Source organism: Corvus kubaryi, unplaced genomic scaffold (genome assembly GCF_017639235.1).
Source record: "Corvus kubaryi isolate FWS band 111438036 unplaced genomic scaffold, C.kubaryi_AGA036_p1.0 36975, whole genome shotgun sequence".
Taxonomy (NCBI): Eukaryota; Metazoa; Chordata; class Aves; order Passeriformes; family Corvidae; genus Corvus; species Corvus kubaryi.
In genome coordinates, this window is record NW_024580999.1 from 52,445 (window position 1) to 72,989 (window position 20,545).

At 45.4% G+C, this 20,545-nt stretch overlaps 1 long non-coding RNA gene across 1 annotated transcript; it reads right to left on the minus strand.

The window, feature by feature from the left end:
* Positions 1-2,804: 2,804 nt before the first annotated feature.
* Positions 2,805-18,672, minus strand: LOC121660859. Its single transcript, XR_006014795.1, has 3 exons — positions 18,340-18,672; positions 10,544-10,550; positions 2,805-2,817 (listed from the first exon to the last, which is right to left on the minus strand). It is a non-coding gene; the product is annotated as an uncharacterized LOC121660859 (long non-coding RNA).
* Between the last annotated feature and the right edge of the window lie 1,873 nt (positions 18,673-20,545).

Sequence of the window (20,545 nt, forward strand, 5' to 3'; positions counted from 1 at the left end):
CCACAAAATATTTAAGGAAATATAGAATTTGTAACTAGTTAAATTGATCTGAGCTTAATCCTGCTGATGTTGACTCTTCCTGTCTTGCTTCAGTAGAACCTCAGCCCCTATGTTTTATTTACATAAAATTCAGAAATGTATATTGCACATTCTCCAATAAATCGATTATCATACAGATTTGCTTGTTTTCACCAGAGAGTCTGCCCTTCTCCTGGGACAAGAAGGACAAAGTCTCAAGATTTGACACTATATGTCATTCCATAGCTAGCATGATAAGGTCTCCAAATTCCGTTTTGGCCTCATCATCGGTAAGTAGTACCAATACTGCAGTGTTGTGATATATTCTGTTACTTTTACAACTTAAATAAGATTTTTTTTTTTCTTGAGACATCATCCATTTCCATCTCAATGGACAACAATGACATTAAAATAATGTTATCTAAACAGTGTTCTGATTGATCAGCATAATATAATCAGGATAATATCATGGCATAATGGTATGTCAGAACAACTTGCCACACTTTAGAAGAAAGACAATTTGTATGTTCTTTGCAGCTCCTAGAGTGCATCCCACTGGAAGAAGAAAGTGTGGAGAGAATGGCAAGCAGGAGGAAGGACCAGTTTTAGATCTGCCCTTGGATACCACTTCCTCACAGTGAGTCTGTGCTGCCTGAAGTACCAAGGAAGTAAATTCTGGAGTATCTGTTTGTTCACCTGTTGAGCTTGGAAGAGACACACTGAACATGAAATTCCAGGGATGCTGCACTTACAGTAGTGACTGGAGTGAGAAGCAGTAGAAGGTGTTCACTGTCTGATTGTTCCCCACCTTCTCCTCAGTTTCCTGGGGCCCCTTTGCTTTTTCCAAGGTCTTTTCTGAAGCGTTTCTAAGTGGCAGTGAGATTTTCCACAGTTGGAATTTGTTTCAGGAAGTGTGTCTCATTGTATAGTCTGCAATTAAACAGTTCCCATGTCAGGATAATTGCAGTGGAAGAAGGCAAATGAAGGCAAGGGTCTGGACTAGGATGCCCCAGGCCCCTGCCAAGCACAGGTTACAAAATACTAAACCCCCAGGTTACAAAAATACTAAAAGCCCAGGTTGCAAGATACCAAAAAAAACAGCACACAAAAATACCAAAGAAACAGGTTTCAAAAATACCAAAAACTCAGGTCACAAAATACAAAAACCTCAGTTTCCAAACCACCAAAAAAAAAAAAAAAACCAAAAACAACAGAATAAGTTAGTTTCAAAACAATAGAAAACCAAATTTCAAAATACCAGAAAACCAGCTTTCAAAAACCCAGTTTCAAAATACAAGAATACCAAGTTCCAAAATACCAAAAAATCTCAGTTTCAAAATACCAGAAAATCAAGTTCCAAAAAATCAAAAAAAACCAATTTCAAAATGTCAAATTCCAAAATACCAATTTTCAGATGTCTTAGATGGTCAGGATTCCCATACCCAAAAAATGCCTTCTTGTGAAAATGGGATCTGTGCTACCAAATTGGGTATTTTCTCCTCTGAAAAGCTTTGCCTTGATGACCATCAATACACATAATTTATTAATTTATTGATAAATTAATAATTTTTAATTATTTTTTATTAATTTATTTTAATAATGTAGCCAGATATACAAAGAATTTTACTTTAAAAGAAACACTTGTAGTAGTTTTCTGTTTAGTTTGTGTCTGTGAGAACTAGGATTTGGGCTGGAGAGCTGTGGTTGGGAACAAAGGATGGAGTAAATCTGCTTCCCAGATGCACAGGGAAAGACTGAGTAGCAGGCAATGGGAGTATTTATAAACTATATCAATGTTTCAATATATCAGTTCAGGGTGGTGTGGTGATCTGTTTATCCACTGCTTTTCCTATCCTATATTGTTCCCCCCCACTTTCCCTTGCCCCTAGCCCTGGCCACTCCCTCGGGCTCTCCCTATTGGTTCCTGTACCCCAACTCCGCTCACATTGCACCCCTGAGCCCCTGACAAAACCCCCCTGCTCTCGGATCACAAGGTCTCTTTGCCTCTGGGGATCGCTGGGACAAGATGTAACCATTAAAGGTCCTCTGAAACCCTTATGGAGAGACCCTTCTCGCCTCCTTTGCTGTCACTGTGTTGTAGAGCTGATAGCTGGCCAGAGCAAGACTGCGGAGCCGTCCGAAAAGGGAGGGCGAAATGGTCGCACTGCCCTAAGCAGCTCTGCTGAGTTCTCAGGGAAAGCTGCAGCTTGCTAAACCAAACCTGGCACTACAACAGGGTGGAGCAGTGACGGGAGTGCTTGGGTTCAGTCTGGGCCTGTCAGGCCATAAACAACCCAACCAAACCTGTGACCCCTCAAGGGATGTGTCAAACGCTTTGACAGAAATCCAAGTCAGTAATGATCCCAGAGGAAAAATTACCAGTAATTGCTTATGTTCTGTGGGGAATTTCCTTGATAATTACAAACCTCGGACGTAGGAAATTTTGGAGGCAGAATCCCAATTTTGGCCATGGGCATCTGATTGAGAAGGCCAGTTCTTTTCCACGGAAAGGAAAGCCCAATTCCCCAGTGTTTCAGGAGCAGACAATGGGCTGTGCAGGGGCAGCAATGACCAGCAGGACCTTTCTGCACACCCCCCCCCCCCACTCCAAGGTGCAGCAGCCCCAGGTGTGACTGGTGAGGATGAGGAGAGGGCATGTCCTGCTGGAGGCTGCTTTCAGGGGGTTACTTGGGCACACCTGCACAGGAAGCTGCTGGAGGAGAGAGGCAGATGGGGGGGATACTGGGGGTCTCTCAAGGAATGATGGTTCAGAGCATCTTGCAGGGGCCAGGGGTGTCACTGTTATTCCCCAGAGAATGGCAAATCATGACACAAGTCCAGGTTGCAAGGTATGGCCGAGGCAACCTCGTTTAATCACCCATAACCTATGGTTCGCAAAAGAGAAATTACATGATTGGCCTATTAGCCCACCACCTCCCAAGGTGATAGGTTGAGCAGTAAGACACCCATTTCCAAATATTATTCTTACAAGACAGAAAACAATTCTAGTGTTCTCACAACAACCTGCAGGTGCAGAAATGGTTTACGTTCTTACAAACTGTTGTCCATCCAGTTCTCATGAGAATGAAAGCTTTCACAGCAAAGCTGTAAGAAGCTGTGAGAAACTGGATTTCTCTAACTGCTTTCTTATGAGAAAGGAAAATTTCACAGGAAAATTCTTCTGTCAGGCCCTGCTAGCATCTACACGGGGGAGCACCTGGATGCACCTGGGCATGGAGCATTGCTTAAAGAAGGTGCCAAGAGACAGACCCTCATGCAAGGGGCAGCACCTGAGCAGGTGAGCCGGCACATGGGTTTGCAGGGGGATCTTTCTCCTTTCCCCTTTTGATTTCATCTTGACAGTCTCTCCCCAGCACCCCCAGTCCCTCTCAAGCACCCTGAGAAAAAAGAGGACTTATGAGGATAAAAGGGGTTTAAATTGAGGGAAGACACTCCTCTTCTGGTATTGTCTGTGTTTAAACTGGGGAGGTTCCACCTGTTACCAAAAATTCAGTAAAACAAAAAAACTCCTTAACACCAATGTAGTATTAAGAATCAGGCATTCTTTATTTGGCCAGATTCACAGGGGGACAGCTCCTCCCAATGCTGTGCATGCTGAGTACAGGGAAGTTTCTGTTTATATACTGTATTTCACATACATATTCATTGATTGTCCTGGACTAAACATACATATGATAATAATTTCCCAAAAATCATTAATGTATTTCCCTTTCCCTTTATGCACGCATTCCTCTGTCCTGGGGGTCTCTCTGGTGGTCCCTAGTGGTCATAGACCCCACTGTTCAGCCGACCTGGCTGAGTTGGCAGGGCACTGGGGCTGGTGAACTTCCAGTTCTCCTTCTTACACAATGGGCATTGTGCAGTTCCATAGGCCAGTGGGTTTGGTAGAACAAGCATTGTGTTAGTTCACCAGGTGTAGACAACTTATCCTCTGGTAACACCCCTTCACCTGCAATTTTAAAGGTGTCAATTAAAGGAAACCTTGCCTTTTCCATGCTGCTAGGGATATCAATTGACAGGAAACCCCCGTTTTCCATTATTTTCCCAATTAAATGGAGGGCTAAACCCTTGACAATGCTATTTTACAGGATTGAATTGAGAGTAACTCCCTATTTTGAGGGGGAAGCTCAATTCTCCCTCCTTTTTAAGGGTTCGAATTGAGGGAAAAATCCTCCTTTTTCCATCAAGAGATTTAAAGTGAGGAAAACCCCTCCTTTTCAAATATTTTAGGGGATTGTATTAAAGGGGGGAACCCATTTATTTTCCACTGTTTTGGTTTAAGTAGAAGTAAACACCCCCTGTTCCTTCATTTTATGGGGTTCAATTGAAGGAAGCATTCAATTGAATTTTCAGCATGAACCTCTGGTCTTTGTGGATTAATTTTCCTGACGTTACCCTGTTAATTTTCAATGTGGTGGGGAGGTGAAGATGTATATTTAAACTGGTATGTGGCCAGAATACTGTGTCTTGTGAAATCTATTTGACAGGAAGCCCTGTTAGCACAGACGCTGCCTTTGGTCTTTGCTGTTCATAATATCCAACCAGGACTGCAAGAACAGCAGTCAGGATGTCTGAATATGGGTGGACCCATCATACTGTAGTAAAGGTCTCTAAATCTAGAGATTTGGACTTCTCAGCAGGAGGATGTGGCAGGACGTCTCCCCTCTTTCATGGCTGGGGCATTTGGAAGAGATAACTCAGGCCAGACTAATAGCGCAGCAAAGAGCCAGAGAGCTCAGCAGGAGGTTGCCTCCAGGCCCCTGAGAGTCTGCGACCAAGCCCTGAATAAACATCTTGATATGAGAACAAATGTGGAAAGAGATAAAGCAAAATAAACATAAGTGACTGTTTGTTTTAGTTTGAAAGACAGGTGTCTGCCAAGGAAGGCAGGAGTCTCCCTTGAAATGAAAAAAAAATAATGCAACCCGCTTCCCTCTGAATTATTATAATTTTGAAATTAAGGGGTTTTCAGGCAAAGATATGAGGAAATAGGAATAACAGTTCTTTACTATTATATATATATATGTGTGTGTATAACAAGGCAAACAAACAGCAATAACTATGGCAGTAACAGCAAACAATCACAAACCCAGTCCCAGCCTTCTCAGCTGTCAGGCCCTTTCCCCTCGGGTGCAGTTCCGCTCGCAGCTGGCAGGGGCGCTGGCGGCTCCCGGGGAGCAGGGCAGGTGCGATGGTTCCCCTGCTTGGGAATCCTGGGGTTTCTCTGGTAGGAGGAAGGAAGGCAGCCGAAGAAGCAGAAGTCTCCAGTGCTGACTAATTCCTTCCAGCCTCTCTCTCCATCCAAATGCTGGGAACTAACAGCCCACAAGCCCAGGTGAAAAAGATTAGCCAGCTGGACCCCTCCCCTGGTGGTCAGGTCTTTTGTTTTTCTTAAGCACCCAGTAATTTTTCCCCCTGGCAACATGTATGGGGAAAATTCTTTAAGAGAAAAAAGAGGAGAACTCCTAAAACCCCAACACTGTTATAGATGAACTATTGAGAGTTGGCTTTCGCTGTATGTTGTATGGGCTATGAATTATATCATGAGTTCTAATATTGCATGGTAAGAACTGTTTAATGGTTGCTGGGGTGCTCTGGTTGTGGGTTGGTTTTTAGAGGGGCTGTATGATCTGTGTGCTGTAACATCAGTTCTGTGGGGTTTGCAAAGGGCCGGGCTGTTGCCAGCCAGACTTGGAAGGCAGCACCACAAAAGGAATGGGACTCCAACCAGTGAGGACCCTGAGGGCCACAGCTCCAGAACAGCACGGGCTCCCAAAAGATTGTCAAGGGGGCGGGACTATGCAAAACAGTAAATAAATATGCCTCAGGCTGATGCAATCACAGGGGTATAAAAGGCAGGATGGCCATTTTGTGGGCGAGCCTCTGGCACCCAGCCATGCTCCCAGCGCTGTCCCCTTTTGCTTTGCCATTTGTATTGAGTTCTCAATAAATTTTAATAACTCATTTCCATATCAGATCGGGGTCGTTTATAACAGTGACCAAAAGACACGGTTCTTATGTCTATAAAAGCCCACAAATTATCATAGAGCAGAAGTCTCTTGTACACTCCTTTTGGAATGTGTGAGAAGATTTCTTCCCTTAAGTCCAGACACGGGTTTTTGCGGTTACATTTCTGGGAATTGAGGGAAAGGACTTTGATGTGTACCCCATCAAGAATTGGATGGTAAGAAACACAGAATCCTAAGTTACACTTTTTCTTAGCTAGCTGTAATTTTAATGGTACCTTTAGTTCCACGTGTATACACTAGTATCTTCTTTTGTTTTATCCCTGTGTAGTAATAGTCTGATTTAAGTCTTATGTCTGTTAGTTTTGTGTCTATTAATAAATAATCCATTTTATAATAGACCGAATCAACTGTTATTAAAGAACTTGCAAATAAGAGTGGATCCTTGGGGTGCTGGCCACCTCAATACAGCTACTGCCTGCTGCCAGAGGCCTGGGAAAAGGCAAGAGCTGATTTAAACTTACATCATCCATTCATAACAGTTGTAGAAGCCATTTCAGGGGGCTCGAGCTAGAGGATTTTAGGGTCCATTCCATCCCCAAGTGATTCTAAGAGTCATTGCACGATTCTGGGTTGTATGAAGTGGGAGCACAACATTTAAGATGAAAGAGGCAGGGACTTCGTCAGTAACGTGGCCCTGCAAGTGGCCACTCCCAGGAGGTTGGATGTTTCACAAACAAGGAATGTTTGTGGCCCCACAGGGCTCTGGGACACGGCATAAAAGGCTGCGCTGCTCCAGGCTCTGCATCCTCCTCCTCTCTGGCCTGCCCTTCCTCAAGGAATGAGGTAAGCGTGAGTCCACTCCATCTCTCCCTGTGGGCTGAACTCCTGTCGTGGAGGCTGCCCAGGCTGATCCTTGGGCTGCCTCAGCTTGGTCCTGACACAGAACTGTTGAAGGGCCGTCAGCCTTTCCATGGTGGTAGCTGGGGACAGCTGGGAAGAGGGGGCTTTGTTCCAGCAGAAGGGGATCAATGGGGCTCAGCTGCGGGGGAATGTGCCCAGCAGAATTCACACCAGTCAAAACCATCTGATCTCTGGGTGCCATCTCTAGGGTGGCAGGGTAGGCCTGTGCCTGTACCTGTGCCACTCTCTGGGGGAGTGACTGCATCGGAGAGCAATTCCTCCTCCTTGCACCCCAGCGGAAGTTTCCCAACAAAGGCCGACCATCGGCATGAGTCTGGGATCTGCAATAGTCCGAGCAATGCCCTGGTCTGCCACACCTCTTGCACTGAGGGATCGGTGTGTTCTCTTTTTGGCTTGGCTTAGGCAGCTTCCGTTTTTTTGCCTGTTTGGGTTGCTTTGGTTCACTATCAGAAGATGCGTGAACAGGCTGCAGGAACGCAGCCAAAGCTGACCTTTTCTGGTTCCCAGATCCCACCTTAGCACAGGCTTCGACCATGTCTGTTACCTCAGGATCCCCTGGTAAGGCATCTATGATTTTTCTGCACTCCTCGTTTGCGTTATCTCTCACTAACTGCCTTAACAACAACTGTCTTAACCCGTCATCTTCAACCTGCTTCTTGAGAGAAGCAGCGACTTTCTCTACAAAAGAGAGCAATGGCTCTGATTTCCCTTGAACTATTTCAGTATATCGCTTTCTGGGTGCTGACAACTCTATGGTTTTCAACAGGGCAGCCATGCCGACCTGTTGTGCTTGCTGCAGGACGCTAGAGGACAAAGTACCCTCTTAGGCTGGGATCAGAGAAGGGGCCAGTCCCCATCAAAGCATCCATTCCTGCTGTCCATCTAGGATCGGCAGCAGGGAGCTGCATATTCCCTAATGCAGCCTTGTCAGCCAGCTTTCTCCAGGTAGTCTCAAAAACTGTAAATTGTACAGGTTGAAATAGAATTTGACCTAAGTGTCTGATATCAAATGGAGAAAGCAAATCTGTATTTATCACCCTTATTATCTGCATAACCTCAGCAGAACCTAGCCCGTGTTGTGCCACCTTGGATTGCAGATCCTGGGCAACCTTCCAAACAATCACCTCATGCTTGTCATGCTCGCCTGAATTTGGGAGAGCCTTATACACTGGGAAAGCTTGGATCTCCCCTTTTGGGGAGTCACTACCCTCCTGAACTTCTGGCACAGCCTGTGGATGGAGTGTAACAGCTTCTCGATTACCCCCAGAATCCTCAAATTTATTTGGCATTCCAAGTGTTTCCAATAACCTCCAGTCACCCTCCTCCAAAGCTCGCATTTTAACTGACTCTAAGAAGCGATTGTAGTGGGTTGGACGCACTGTTACCGTGCAGTCCTGAAAGGTCCAGGGGCGAGACCGGAGCAGCCTTTTCCTTTGCCGCCCGGCTACAGCCGCCTTATGAGCTGGGGCCAGAACCTCATCTGCCTCACTGCCTGACAATGAGTCATCAGGCAAATGCAACTCTGAGATGCTGGGACTGAACAGAGCGGGACAGAGAGGCGCACTTTGGCTGGGTTGGCTAACGGCAGAACAGACAGCACAGACTACAGCTGGCTGCACTGCAGTTTGAACAGAAGCTTCTTTACGGGATGCTGTCTCGGCCGGTTCTGACTGAACCAGTACTGGAGCTGCTGCGACCGTCTCTGGGACTGCAGCCACGGCAGGCGCTGTGCTCATCTCTTGTTCTGCGGCAGCGTTCGGCACTGTCACTGGTCCCCACTCTGCAGCCACACCCGGCGCCGCGTTCGTCACTTGCTCCACGTCAGCACCTGGCGCCGCTGCCGAAACCGCTGCTGTTTCTCACTCCCCACCGCCGCTCTGCAGCCCTGGCCGCTTCAAGGTTTTCCCGCGGCAGCGCTACTTCCGGGTTTGCTGCTGGCCGCGCCACGTCCTGGTTTGGAGCAGCTTCTCCTGCGGGTGGTGTGGGCGGGGCTGGTGTCCGTGGCAGCTGCTTTTGCAGGCTGAGCAATTCTCCTAGCTGCTGGGATATGTTCGGTAACTCTGTCAGCAAAGGCAGATGCTATATTAAAAGGTCAATGGCTCGGTTCTGCAGCGGTGCAGAACAGTCCAGCGCCAAGGAGGGCAGCGGACCACACCCAGGCAGTCTTGGTGCAGTAACGCCTGGGGCTATGCCAGCTAAGAAGGAACACCCGGGCGTTCCTGGCGCAGCCAATGCATGTGCAGACGGGCTAGGAGCCGCCACGGGGGTCCAAGTTGCTAAGCCGCTAATTCGTGGTCCTGGATAAGCTGTGGCCACCGCCGAGCCAAGCAACAAAGCATACTGCACGCCCTCCCGCTGCCCCAACACCCCTGCCCCTGCCGGCGCAGCGTCCCTGAGGGCTGCGGAGTCCTGCGATTGTGCAGGGTGAGGCGGTGCAGGCTCTGCCTGGGGAGCCAGGGGGGTTTTTCCGGATCCACCATTTGCCCCCGGAGACCGGTCAGCGGGGTCCCCCTTGGACATTCCTCTGTCACTCATCACCGAAATAGGCAAGCCAGCTCTGCTGCCACAGTCGAGGTCGGTCAGCAGGATAAATAACGAACGCCAGGTTTTGTATAATTCTAACACTGCTGGGTCCCCAAAAGGGAGCTCGTGCCAGACAGCACAGCCAAGTTCCTGCCATAAGGCAAAGTCCAGGGCAGTCTCTCTGTCCATGGAAATCCATTTTAAGGTAGCCCAATCTAATAATTCCCGAACTGAATTTTCAGGAATGGATGTGTGCAATATACTAAACACACCTTTCCAGACCATTACCACAGCGTCGGTTTGTGAGCCACTGTTCACCATTTCTCAGTCACGTTGGACCTCCCAGTCCCAGGGGGGAAGGAGAACAGCGTACCTCTAGAGAAATTCAGCTTGACTCTCAGCAGCAGGACATGTCAGAGAGTGCAGATCATGTCGGGCAGCACCAAATATTACCGCACCAAATACTACCACAGGCCTGGGCCCTAGGGTATATCACTGTGTCCCACAGCTGTAGGGAGGAGGAGGAGAGAAGATCCAGCAGGCAGGAATTGTGCAGCAAGATTTATTCATTTAATTATTTTACAAACTCTTTTACAGACTTTTTTCTTCATAGTCTAATTGGACAAAGGATCAGCCACCCCTTGGGGGTGATTGGCTAAAATCCTAAAACATCCATTGTCAAAATATTTTTCTCCTGTACTATAAACAAGACTTTTCAAGGCTGCAGGTGTTTGGTTGTTTACATAACTCTGCTACCTCTTCTGTGAGAGCACAAAGTCTCTCACGGGCTTAGAAAATAGCAAGAAAATACTTGGTAGCAGCATTTTTGAATCTACAGTTATGTTTAAGGATCGGGGGAAAAACAAAGGGAAAAAATGTGACTACTGCTTAAAAAAAACACCACCACCCACCACTCCAAACTCAGCGAGTAACAGCTTATTGGTCTTGCCAGCAATTAAGGTACTTTGTAGTTGGCTTCCGAAATGCCTGAAACTTCTATTGCTCTGTTTAAAAAAAATTTGAACTAGGCACGTAATTATTTTAAGCAATTATACCTTTTATATTCCATCTCCCCTCTGCATTGTGCAAACCATAAATCTTCAAGTTCTACAAATGTATTCAGTTCTCCCCTGCCAATAGTATGAGGGAAACAACCTCTTGTACAAAGGTATTTACCAAACACTTCATGCGTTTTGCAAAATATTCCACTCTTTGCTGAAATTGTTGATCCTTGTTGGACTTCCACCAATTATTTTTTCTCCTTTTTCTTTTAAAATTTCTTCTCCACTGCCAATTTCTGCGACCCTCAAAGAAGGTTCCCCAACATTCAGACAATCATAATTATTTTCCTTAAGTCAGCAGCAACACAGCATGACTTCTTCAGAATCAAGAGTAAAATTTTGCTGTATGAGAAAAAAAAGAGCTCTGAGACTTCAAAAAAGGGTTAAACCATAATGGAGATAGTTCTGGATCTGGTGATTACCCGGATTCTCCAGCCAGCCTCTTGGTGAGAGGGTTATCTGATTTGATTGTCTCAGTTTCCAAGTAGACTGCAAGGAGAGTCTGTGCTCAGTGAGTGTGCTGCTAACTAAGCTTGTGCTTTATTTCTTGTAGCTCACGTGCCTTATTTATTTCATACCATTCAGGTGTTGCTCTGAGAACAGCTTCAGCAGTTTCCTTGTGAGGTTTTCCAGCTCCCTCATTGGCATGGTGTTTCTATTCTTGTTCTATTCTCCCTGTGAGAAAATATGATGATGTGATCTCTTCTGGAGGAAGGAGATGTGATGGTTCTGGTGCCCAAAGTGTCTGACTGAAGGAGCCTGATGAGTTGCCTTTCTGATTTCTCCCAGAACTTAGTGTTTTATAGCACCTCAGCCCAGGTCTTCTTCATCCCTGTTGCAAATAATAACTAAGTGCTCCAGCAAATCAGACCTCACCATAGGAACACTTTAAAATAATCCTATCTGGGAAAACCTTAATTTAAATGGTAGCCCAACATCACATGCCATTTTTATTTGTCAAATATATGTCAAATATATGTCAAAATTCCAATTATGTCTATTTTCTCTCCTTCTTTCTCTGTTTTTCTACCAGTTAGAGTGTCATATAGTAGCAATCACTTAATGATCACTCATGCCGTGAGTGACCCTCGCAAGAGAGATAAACCACACAGGAGGCATAAAAGCTTTTATATCGAAATATTTCAGTCTTCAATCACTTCTGTCCTAAGACTCTCTTGCAGAAATTTATGCAGAGGTGCCCAGATGGTGTGTTAAGGCTGTTTTGTTTTGCAAATTTAACTGTGAGCTGCCCTTACCCTTTGAAATTTCAGCTGTTTCAAAGAGCACACCTTTAGTCCTTGTATCTGATTTATGTTTGCGGCTGCAGTTGCAGGCTCTGAGCAGAGCTCGCCCTCGCAAGGTGCGTTGCACGACATCCCATAGGATGTGTGTGTTTGGGCTGTCTGAATTAAGGCATGGCAGTTGTTCACACCTCTGGGCAGCACACAGTGGAAACAGCTCAGAATTATGTGGGATGAACAGCTCTGTTCCCTCCTGGCCAAAGCATCCTGGGGACGGACCGTCCCCTTGCTGATGAGTGACTGGCCACATGTTGGCTTCGTTGACACATTTCAGAGGATGGGCGGTTTAATGAAGGCCGGGCTGGAGGGATCATTCATTCCGTGCCCTGAGGTTCACCACAAGCCTCTCAGAAACCGCAGCCCTCGCTGCTCCAGCAGATGTGCTGGAGCCCTGTGCTGTGACTGGAGGTTTTTCAGCACTCCTTTCCCCCCACCCTTTGCTTATTGTAAAGCACGCACCCGTCCTGCTGCCAAAACTTTTAATAAAAAATAGATTGGTGTCTGCAGTTTCCAGAGTCTTTCTCAACCTTCCAGCCAAAGTCAGAGTAACAAACCCAGAGAACATCTAAGCGTGTGCTCTGCAGATGATTGATTTCTGCTCTCGGATGTCTTAGAGCAAGTGGCTCCCACCATTATTTTTACAAGGTGTGCTGCAGGGGACTCCTGAAAGCCTCTTTCCTCCTAGATCCCAAAAAACATTTGGGATCACTTTTTGCCTTTGAAGTGAGTAATTTCTCTGTAGAGAATTAGTTTGTTCTTTCTGCAGAAGGTACCTTGTCATTAAGTTTTGGATGAACTACTCTTTTTATTTCTGGATTTCGAAATTTGTGTTAGAAAGTACCATAAAAGAAAGACTTTCAGGAGGCTATCCTTGTGAAAAAATCTGCTCAAATATTTAAAAAACCCGCAAACCTTTTTTTATTGCTCTTTCTTCCACACAAGACAAGATCACTATCACGTTCAGCCATTATACTTAATATAGGTTAGGTAAGGGAAAAAAACTCACCCCAAATCCTAAACCCACTTAAGGTAACTGTCTTGGGGTGACTTTATGATGTGTATCCCATATTGCTGCCTATGCCCAGAAATTAATTTTTGTGCCTTTCTATGCCTTTTAACTGAGCCTGAGAGGGGGAAGGAAAACGGAGCAAAACTTTTTCAAAGCAGTTTGCAGCTTGTTCAAGGTCACACAGAGATAGGGATTTTTTTTTTCCAGCTGCGGCAGGGGAGCAAGGAAGCACCCGGCTTGCTGCTTTCCAGTCAGCTTTTGGCCAGTTTTTCAGCTTCTTTTTCTCCGGAGAGACTGGGAGTTGAATTTTTTTCCCTTCCCTGGAACTTCAGATTTTCTCTCTTTTCTACTGGACTGCTTCAATATCAGAACACATCGGGAGGACTTTCCACCAAGCGCAGAGGGCCTGGCCCTGGGCCAAGCCCCAGCTCCGAGGAGGCCAAAGGGAGGACTCTAACACTTTCCCGGGTTCTTACTCCACAGCGAGAGATTTTTATTATTTAGCATTATTTTCCTTTTCCAATGTGTTTGTTAAATAAATAGCTTTTATCTCTTTCACTTTCCTTCGAGGAAAATTTATTTTTTCCCGAACCTGGTGGGGGAGGGGTGGTTTGTAACCTGCCTTCTCTCAGAGGATATATTTCTAAATTTGGCCAAACCGGCACAGTAACATATATTGAAGCTTAATGTTTAATTAGTTTAACAAATGTAAACTTTTCTGTGAATACCATAAAGATGGGGAATTAAGATAATCTAACTTTAAAACGCTATCCAGCTGCTTGTTATTGCTCCCCATATGGGACTTGCAGCCTTCTCACTTGAGATGTTGGAATTTTGTGTGTAAACATTCCTCATTTGTTCAGTGCAGGATAAAATGTGTTAATTTATCAGGTTAATCACCTGTCATTTAAGGCACTCTGTCTCACTTTTCAGTGAAATTCAGAGGGTGCATTCCCATCCCAGGGAGGAGGCTGACAGTGTGTGCAGCTGAGGGTGCTAATGTGGAGCTGGAGGTAAAGAGTTTATAAAGCTCAGGCCTTCATCACACATTTGTTCACCATGTCCTTGGTGTGACTGAGCTAAAGCCTGGACCAAACTGAAGCAAAGCTGATGTAAGGGCAAAAGAAGCATTTGGGCTTTTATAGCTTTAGTTTAGAGCAATGTATTTTCTTTGTATGAATGAGGTGCTTCCCATCTCCAGGAGCCTTATTTTCAGGTACTGTTTAATGCATGGTTTTTGTTAACCCTCCTAAGAAAATACGTTCAGGTGGGAAAGGAATGAAGAGGTTCTCCAGTCTTTTTTTCTGCAGGATCCATCTGTACCCACGGGCTGCTGACATGCAGGGAGCATGTTTGTGGGAATCCTTCTTCATAGATTAGTAGGAAGTCATTGACATTGAGGGCAATTCTGGGAGAATGAATGATCTTGACTTCAGGAAGTTCTGAGCTTCTCCAGGTATTCCTTGCCCTAGCTCCACTATATTTCCTAATTCCTTTTATATTTGTTGTCAGTGACACAAGTATAATGTACAATATTTCCAGTATCTTAATGTGAAAAACTGGGACCCAAATTCTTCAGTTAAAGTAACTCAGATGTAACAATTCTAACTATTAGGTATCTTATTATATGCCTTCCCTCAAGCATTCAAGTTTGAAAGTGCAGTGCTAAATTTTCATTTATGTACTTAATCCTCCTTTTTGGAACTTGCCAACTGGAACAGCATAATGTTAACATTTTTAGAAAAAATGTTTATTAAATTGAGATTATTTTGATTTCTCTGCAAGGAGGAGCAAGAATAGAACAGATTTTGGGCTACTGGACTACTGCTCACCAGTTTGTAAGCATTCTGGGATTAATCCAGATTTAGTAAAGGTAGATGTTTTTACCATTTGTCTAGATGTGTTCGTGTCCATAAAAATTTAAGTGAGGCAACTTTTTAATTTGATGGTTTTATTTAACTTTTCAGGTTACTGTTCAATATAAAAGTTTACAGTCCTCTTTGGTACAATCCTATTTTCACTTTTATTTGTGTAAATTAGGAATAACTGGGTAAATTACTTCACAGCCTTGATGGTTGTACAGTTGTGTAACACAGCGTAGGATTGGGTTGACACTCCTGACTCTGCCATGAGTGAATGGTTCCATGTGGATAAGGTGGACGCAGATTAGGATTGAGGAATATGCAATGTGAAGCTTGGAGACAAAACAACAAATGAAGATAATTGTATGGGAAAGCCAGAGGAACTCCCAAGCTTGTTTCAGTGACATAACCCTAACATTAAACTCATTGTCGTGGAACTAAGGTTAATAGAGTTGTGCTAAAGATAGCAGCTGTTTGAACACCATAATAAGCTCTCAAGAATGGCCGTAAAATAGCCTTAGATCTGCCTGTTCAAACAGTTCAGAAATGGGCTGCCACAAAACACACAGCCAAGTCAGCTTCTTCTGTACCTTTAATTATTTGTTTCCCATTCTTCTTTTATTGCAGTGTGAAGCCCTCCCTCTTTCAGACATACCACCAAAGGCACTGCACGCCATCGACAGTCACTGGCAGCAATATTCACCCATCTGCTACCATCCAAACTGTTCCAAAATTCTCAGACTGGACATGCTGAGGCTCTGCTACTGGGTCATCTGGAAAAAATAAAGTAAATGAAATATACTTTCCTATCATCACTGTATGTCTTCCCCAGATGTTCTCCAGAGTGTTACTTCTGCAAAAGATCTGTGTAGGAGCACTTTCTCTGCATCAGTTCTGCAGTCCCTGACAGATGAGAACGGGATACTTTCAAACAATCTTTTTACAAACAATGCAGATTTTTCCCCATGTGTAGATCACTATTGCTTTTCAGAAAGGGTGCATGAGGCAAAGCGGTTTTGCACAGAGATGCTTATCCTCAGTTTTAAGTGTTCTTTCTGTAAATTGCTGCTTCATCCATAGCAATGCTCACCACTGAAAATTATTTTTTCTCCCAAAATATATTGGTAAGCTCTCAGAACCATGCATTTTCAAATCTAGCTCATCCTGTGCAAAAGCTTTTAATGTTATGTGATACTGAATGCTCATCGAAGGAGGAAAAAAATCTCCTTTGTATTGATATGAGGCAACAGAGACAGAGAGTTTTCCTTTAAACCAGTAAAATTGGCTTTTTCATCTTCCATCTTCCTGTGTTTAAGAAGCACAGAGTGGGATGTGTGTGAGGATTTTGCTCATGGAGTGAGTACAGAGACTTTTATAGCTCAGATATATAAGAATTGCCGAAGGACCTCTGTTTGTGCAGGTGAAATGTGGATGGTCTCTGGCCTCGAGAGGGACCCTTGACAACTGCAGTGTGCAGGCACTCATTTTCACTGCTGTGCCTCTGGGGGTAATTCCTTTTGATCACAATCAGGAAAAGAGACATCTGCTAAGACAAAAAGGTAAGAGTTCCTGTCTGGGTTCTAAAGCACATGAGAAGCAGCTTCAGCCTCAGGTGCCTCTGTCTCGATTGTCTTTCTTTTGCACTTTACATCAAAACCAAGTCTTTCTTATGTATTGTATTCTAAAACATTACAGACAATTTTAATGCAAGTTAAAAGGTGATTCAGCCTCTTGTTTAAATAAATAAAACTCAGGATTTGGGCTTCTTTGGGACTTCTTCTGAAGGGATTGTAGTGTTTGAAGTGGAGACAGTTACTGTACATTTTATGCAAATACTTCACAAGTCTCTTGGACTCTGTTCCAGCACAATTAACAGTGGTTAGAATCACTGGCTTTGATTTCAGTGCAGTGAAGAAAGAGTATTAAATTCATACAGGTGGAAGTGGAATTTTCTCTTGGTGAAATACATGGTTTTATGCCAAATTAAAAACAGTGGAGGAGCTTGTATGTCACTTTTCTCATTACTTGTCCCTGAAACAGAATACTACAAGAAAAGCAGCCCATGGAGGTATGGCATTTCCCCTAATACAATAAATTGAAAAGGCAGACCTGGGGTGCAGTGGTGTGCCTGCCGGGACAACAGCGCTTCCTGTACCTTACAGATGGACTGTGTCGCCTCCTCTGTTAGATGCCTGGGTGATGTGAGGTCATCTTTCCCTCACAGGAGGTTGAACAGAGTAGCGAGATCTTCTGTTGTCAGCCCTAGAAGAGGCCTCACCCAATTTATGGACCCGCAGAGCTGGTGGAGTCCCTGCAAGGTCTTAGGGTTATCATTAATTTTGACTTGTTGGGGAACCACAGTTTGTTCATGGATTTTCAGTCCAAGGTATTTAAATGGAGAGGTTTTCTGGACCTTTTCAGCCTGGATTTCAAATCCATTTGCCTCTAAGGCCTCGATTACCTTCCCCAATATCCAGTCTAAATAGGATTGGTTAGGAGCACACACCAAAACATCATCCATATAGTGGAGCACTATTGCCTTTGCTGCTAACTTTCTGATGGGGGACAGAATGCAGGCAACATACCACTGGCAGATGGTGGGTGAGTTTTTCATGCCTTGTGGCAGAACTCACCACTGGTAGTGCTGCATGGGAGCCTTTCGGTTGATGGAAGGGACCGAGAAGGCAAACCGGAGAGCATCATCTGGGTGTAGAGGGATCTGGAAGAAGCAGTCCTTGATGTCTATGACTGCTAGCTTCCACTGCCTAGGGAGCATAGAGGGTGATGGCATTCCGGGCTGCAGGGGTCCCATGTCCTCAATGACTGCATTTATTTTTTGCAAGTCCTGTAGGAGGCGCCACTTGTCTTTCCCTGGCTTTTTGATTACAAATACTGGGGAATTCCAAGGGCTATTAGAGGGTTCCAGATTACCCTTTCTCAATTGCTCCTCCACAAGTGCAGTGAGCGCCTTTAATTTGTCTTTTTTCAAAGGCCGCTGATCGATCCAGATGTGTTCGTCAGAGATCCAATTTAATTTCTGGAAGGGGTACTCCACAGTGGCCTTTACTAAAAATTTTGGGGTTGAGATGGAATTTCGACTTGAGCCCTCCACTGGGACATGAGATCTCTGCCCCACAATGTAAATCCAGAGTCAATTACAAAAGGACGGACTGATGCTATCTGTCCCTCTGGACCCTCGATGTGGACAACTGCCTTGCTTCTCTGGGCAGATATAGATCCCCCCACACCCATCACGATACCTTCTGCCAGCTGCAGCTCCCAGTGTGACAGCCAATTGTGGGAAGAAACGACTGTCACCTCTGCTCCTGTGTCCATCATTCCTGCTAGGCTGATGTCCGAGCCTTGGCAAGACAGTTTGCAGTTAAGCATGGGCTTGTCATTCCCAACTACCTCAGCCCAGAAGACAGAGGGGTTGTAGTCCTGTGGCGGACTACTGGGCATGAGAATAGCTTGGGCCACAACCTGGTTAGCAGCAAGAAAAAAGGGAGGGTTAACACACTGGACGTTGACAGTAAAGAACCCTTGTGGCCCCACTTGAACAATTTCTGGGGTAACACAAATGTCAGCTGGTGAATGTACAACATCTTTTAACACAAACAATATACAGTCTCTCAGATTCTCACAACTCGCGACTCTTTGGGGTGTCACCGAGTCCATTTGAGTTGCAGAGGTCGTGGTGACCATTTGCCTGGTGGCAGTTTCTTGATTCATTCCCCTGCGTGGCCCTGCCAATCCACATGGTCTGGTCAGTTTTTTGGCTGCATCCCATCGGGGGCAGGCAATGTCATTTGCCCTGGGGAGACAGCTCAGGAACCCTGATTAGTTGGAGCCGGAGCTCTGCAGTTTCAGGCCAAGTGCCCTGGTTTGCCACACCTGTGGCAGACCCAATTAGCATTTTTATTGCCCTGAGATGCTGTTGCATCAGCAGCGGCTGCAGTTCCTATTAAATTTTCCCCTGTTTTTAAATTTGGCTGATTAATAGGCACTAAAGTCATGCAAGCATGAATCATTTTACTTAATGTCGGTGGAGGTTCGAATGGGAGACCCAAAATCACTCATTTACAAGCATCATTGGCATTAGCTTTTGCGATTTGCGTTATAATATGCTCTCTTGTTTTCGGATCTTCCACTTGTCTTTCCACTATAAGCCTCAGTTTATCCACAAAATCAATAAATGGCTCATTTTGCAGTTGCCGAATCTCTGTATAATTCAACTGAGGTCCTAATTTAGGGGGCATTATTAAGAATGCTTGCTGTGCTGCTTGCTTTACAGCATTCAGGACCGGCTCTGGTGTATTTTGAGCCTGGTTCTGGGGCTTGGACAATAACCCCTCACCAGTAAGGTGATCCATAGAAACCCCCACGTTGTTTGGATCCTGCAGTAAAATCAGGAGGACCTCTCCCAGTTGCTTTCTCCAACCTTCTTCCCACATTTGAAACTCGGATGGGGAAAGCAAGCAGGAGAAAATGCTTTTGAGGTCATGTGGCACAAGAACTGTACTGGTGAGAGTTACCTTAAGAAAGTTTTTAAAATACTGACTCTCCCTTCCAAATTCTTTCTGGGCTTTGCAAAGCTCTTTCAGACCTGCAGAATCAAAAGGTTTCCATGTGGGATTATTGCCAGTTCGATCATATGTTACAGGAGCAGCAAAGGGGTAGGAGGGGGCTGAGGGGACTCCCAGACCCGATTTCAAGCTGGCATCGGTTCCAGTTTCTACCCCGTGGGAACCAGAAGGGGGGATGTGAACCAGGAAGTTCTCCACAGGGGCGGGGTTGGACGACCTGGGGGTGTGGTCACAGGATGGGCGGGGATTCCCGATGCAGGGGGCGGTACCGATGTGTGGGAGGAGCCCGATGACATCACATCGGGGGGATAGGAAAGCATTGGGGGTGGGAGGGCGAAAGGGACTGTGGGAAGAAGAGGAGGGGGGAGGGGTGAACTGTGCCATGTGGTCAGCACCATTGTTCGGACACGTGGAGTGGGGGGGGACAATGGCAAACAGCATTTAGAACAGTTTTCTGAGCTGACAACTGGAGAAGAGGGCGAGGGATACAAGGTTTGGGAAGGGGTCAAGGCAGCCTGGCCAGGGCTATCTCGACAGGGTGGCAGAAAAGACCGAGAAGGGTCAGAGAGAAGGGAGCAACTCTGTGCCTCTGGGCATATCACCTCATTCGGATTTTCCAACGAAGGGGAAGTGGGATGAGGAGCAGGAGGGGAGGAAGGAGGGATATGGGAAGAACTGCGAGGGGATTTGTGCTTTTCTTTTACTTTCTGATCCATTTTATGCAAGTCCCGAAGGACTAGAACTAGAGGAAAGATTTTTTCTCCAGAGGAGTACCCTTTTTGCTTTAAATCAGTAATCTTATCCCCAACAGCCTGCCAGAAGGCAGGAGATTTTAAATTTGCAGGAGACACTTGGGGAAGGTAAAAGAAAAGCCAGCGAATAAACTGTTTTAACAAACCCTTTGAAAATTTAAACCTACTAACTTCAAGGAATTTTGCAATTTGCAGAAAAACCTCTCTTTGGGGCTGAGAGAGTTTTGATCCCATCTCTCTCTCTCAGCAGTTCTTCCATCCGCCACCCACAAAATGAAAAAAGAAACAAAATATCAGGGACCGGGGATGCTCACACAGGTTTCAGAAATCAGTTAAAAGGCATCCTGTCCCAAACTAAAAAGCACAGGTGGGGTTCTCCGAGGCACAGCTGCTCTCCAAAGACAGTTCAGTGCAGAATCAGTGGGAGTTAGCAGCCTTCTCTCAGGGCAGCACTCCTAAAACAGAGTGGACTGCACCGAGAGGCGTCGGCAAGTCCAAAGTCGCTTCTTCTTGCTGTCCACC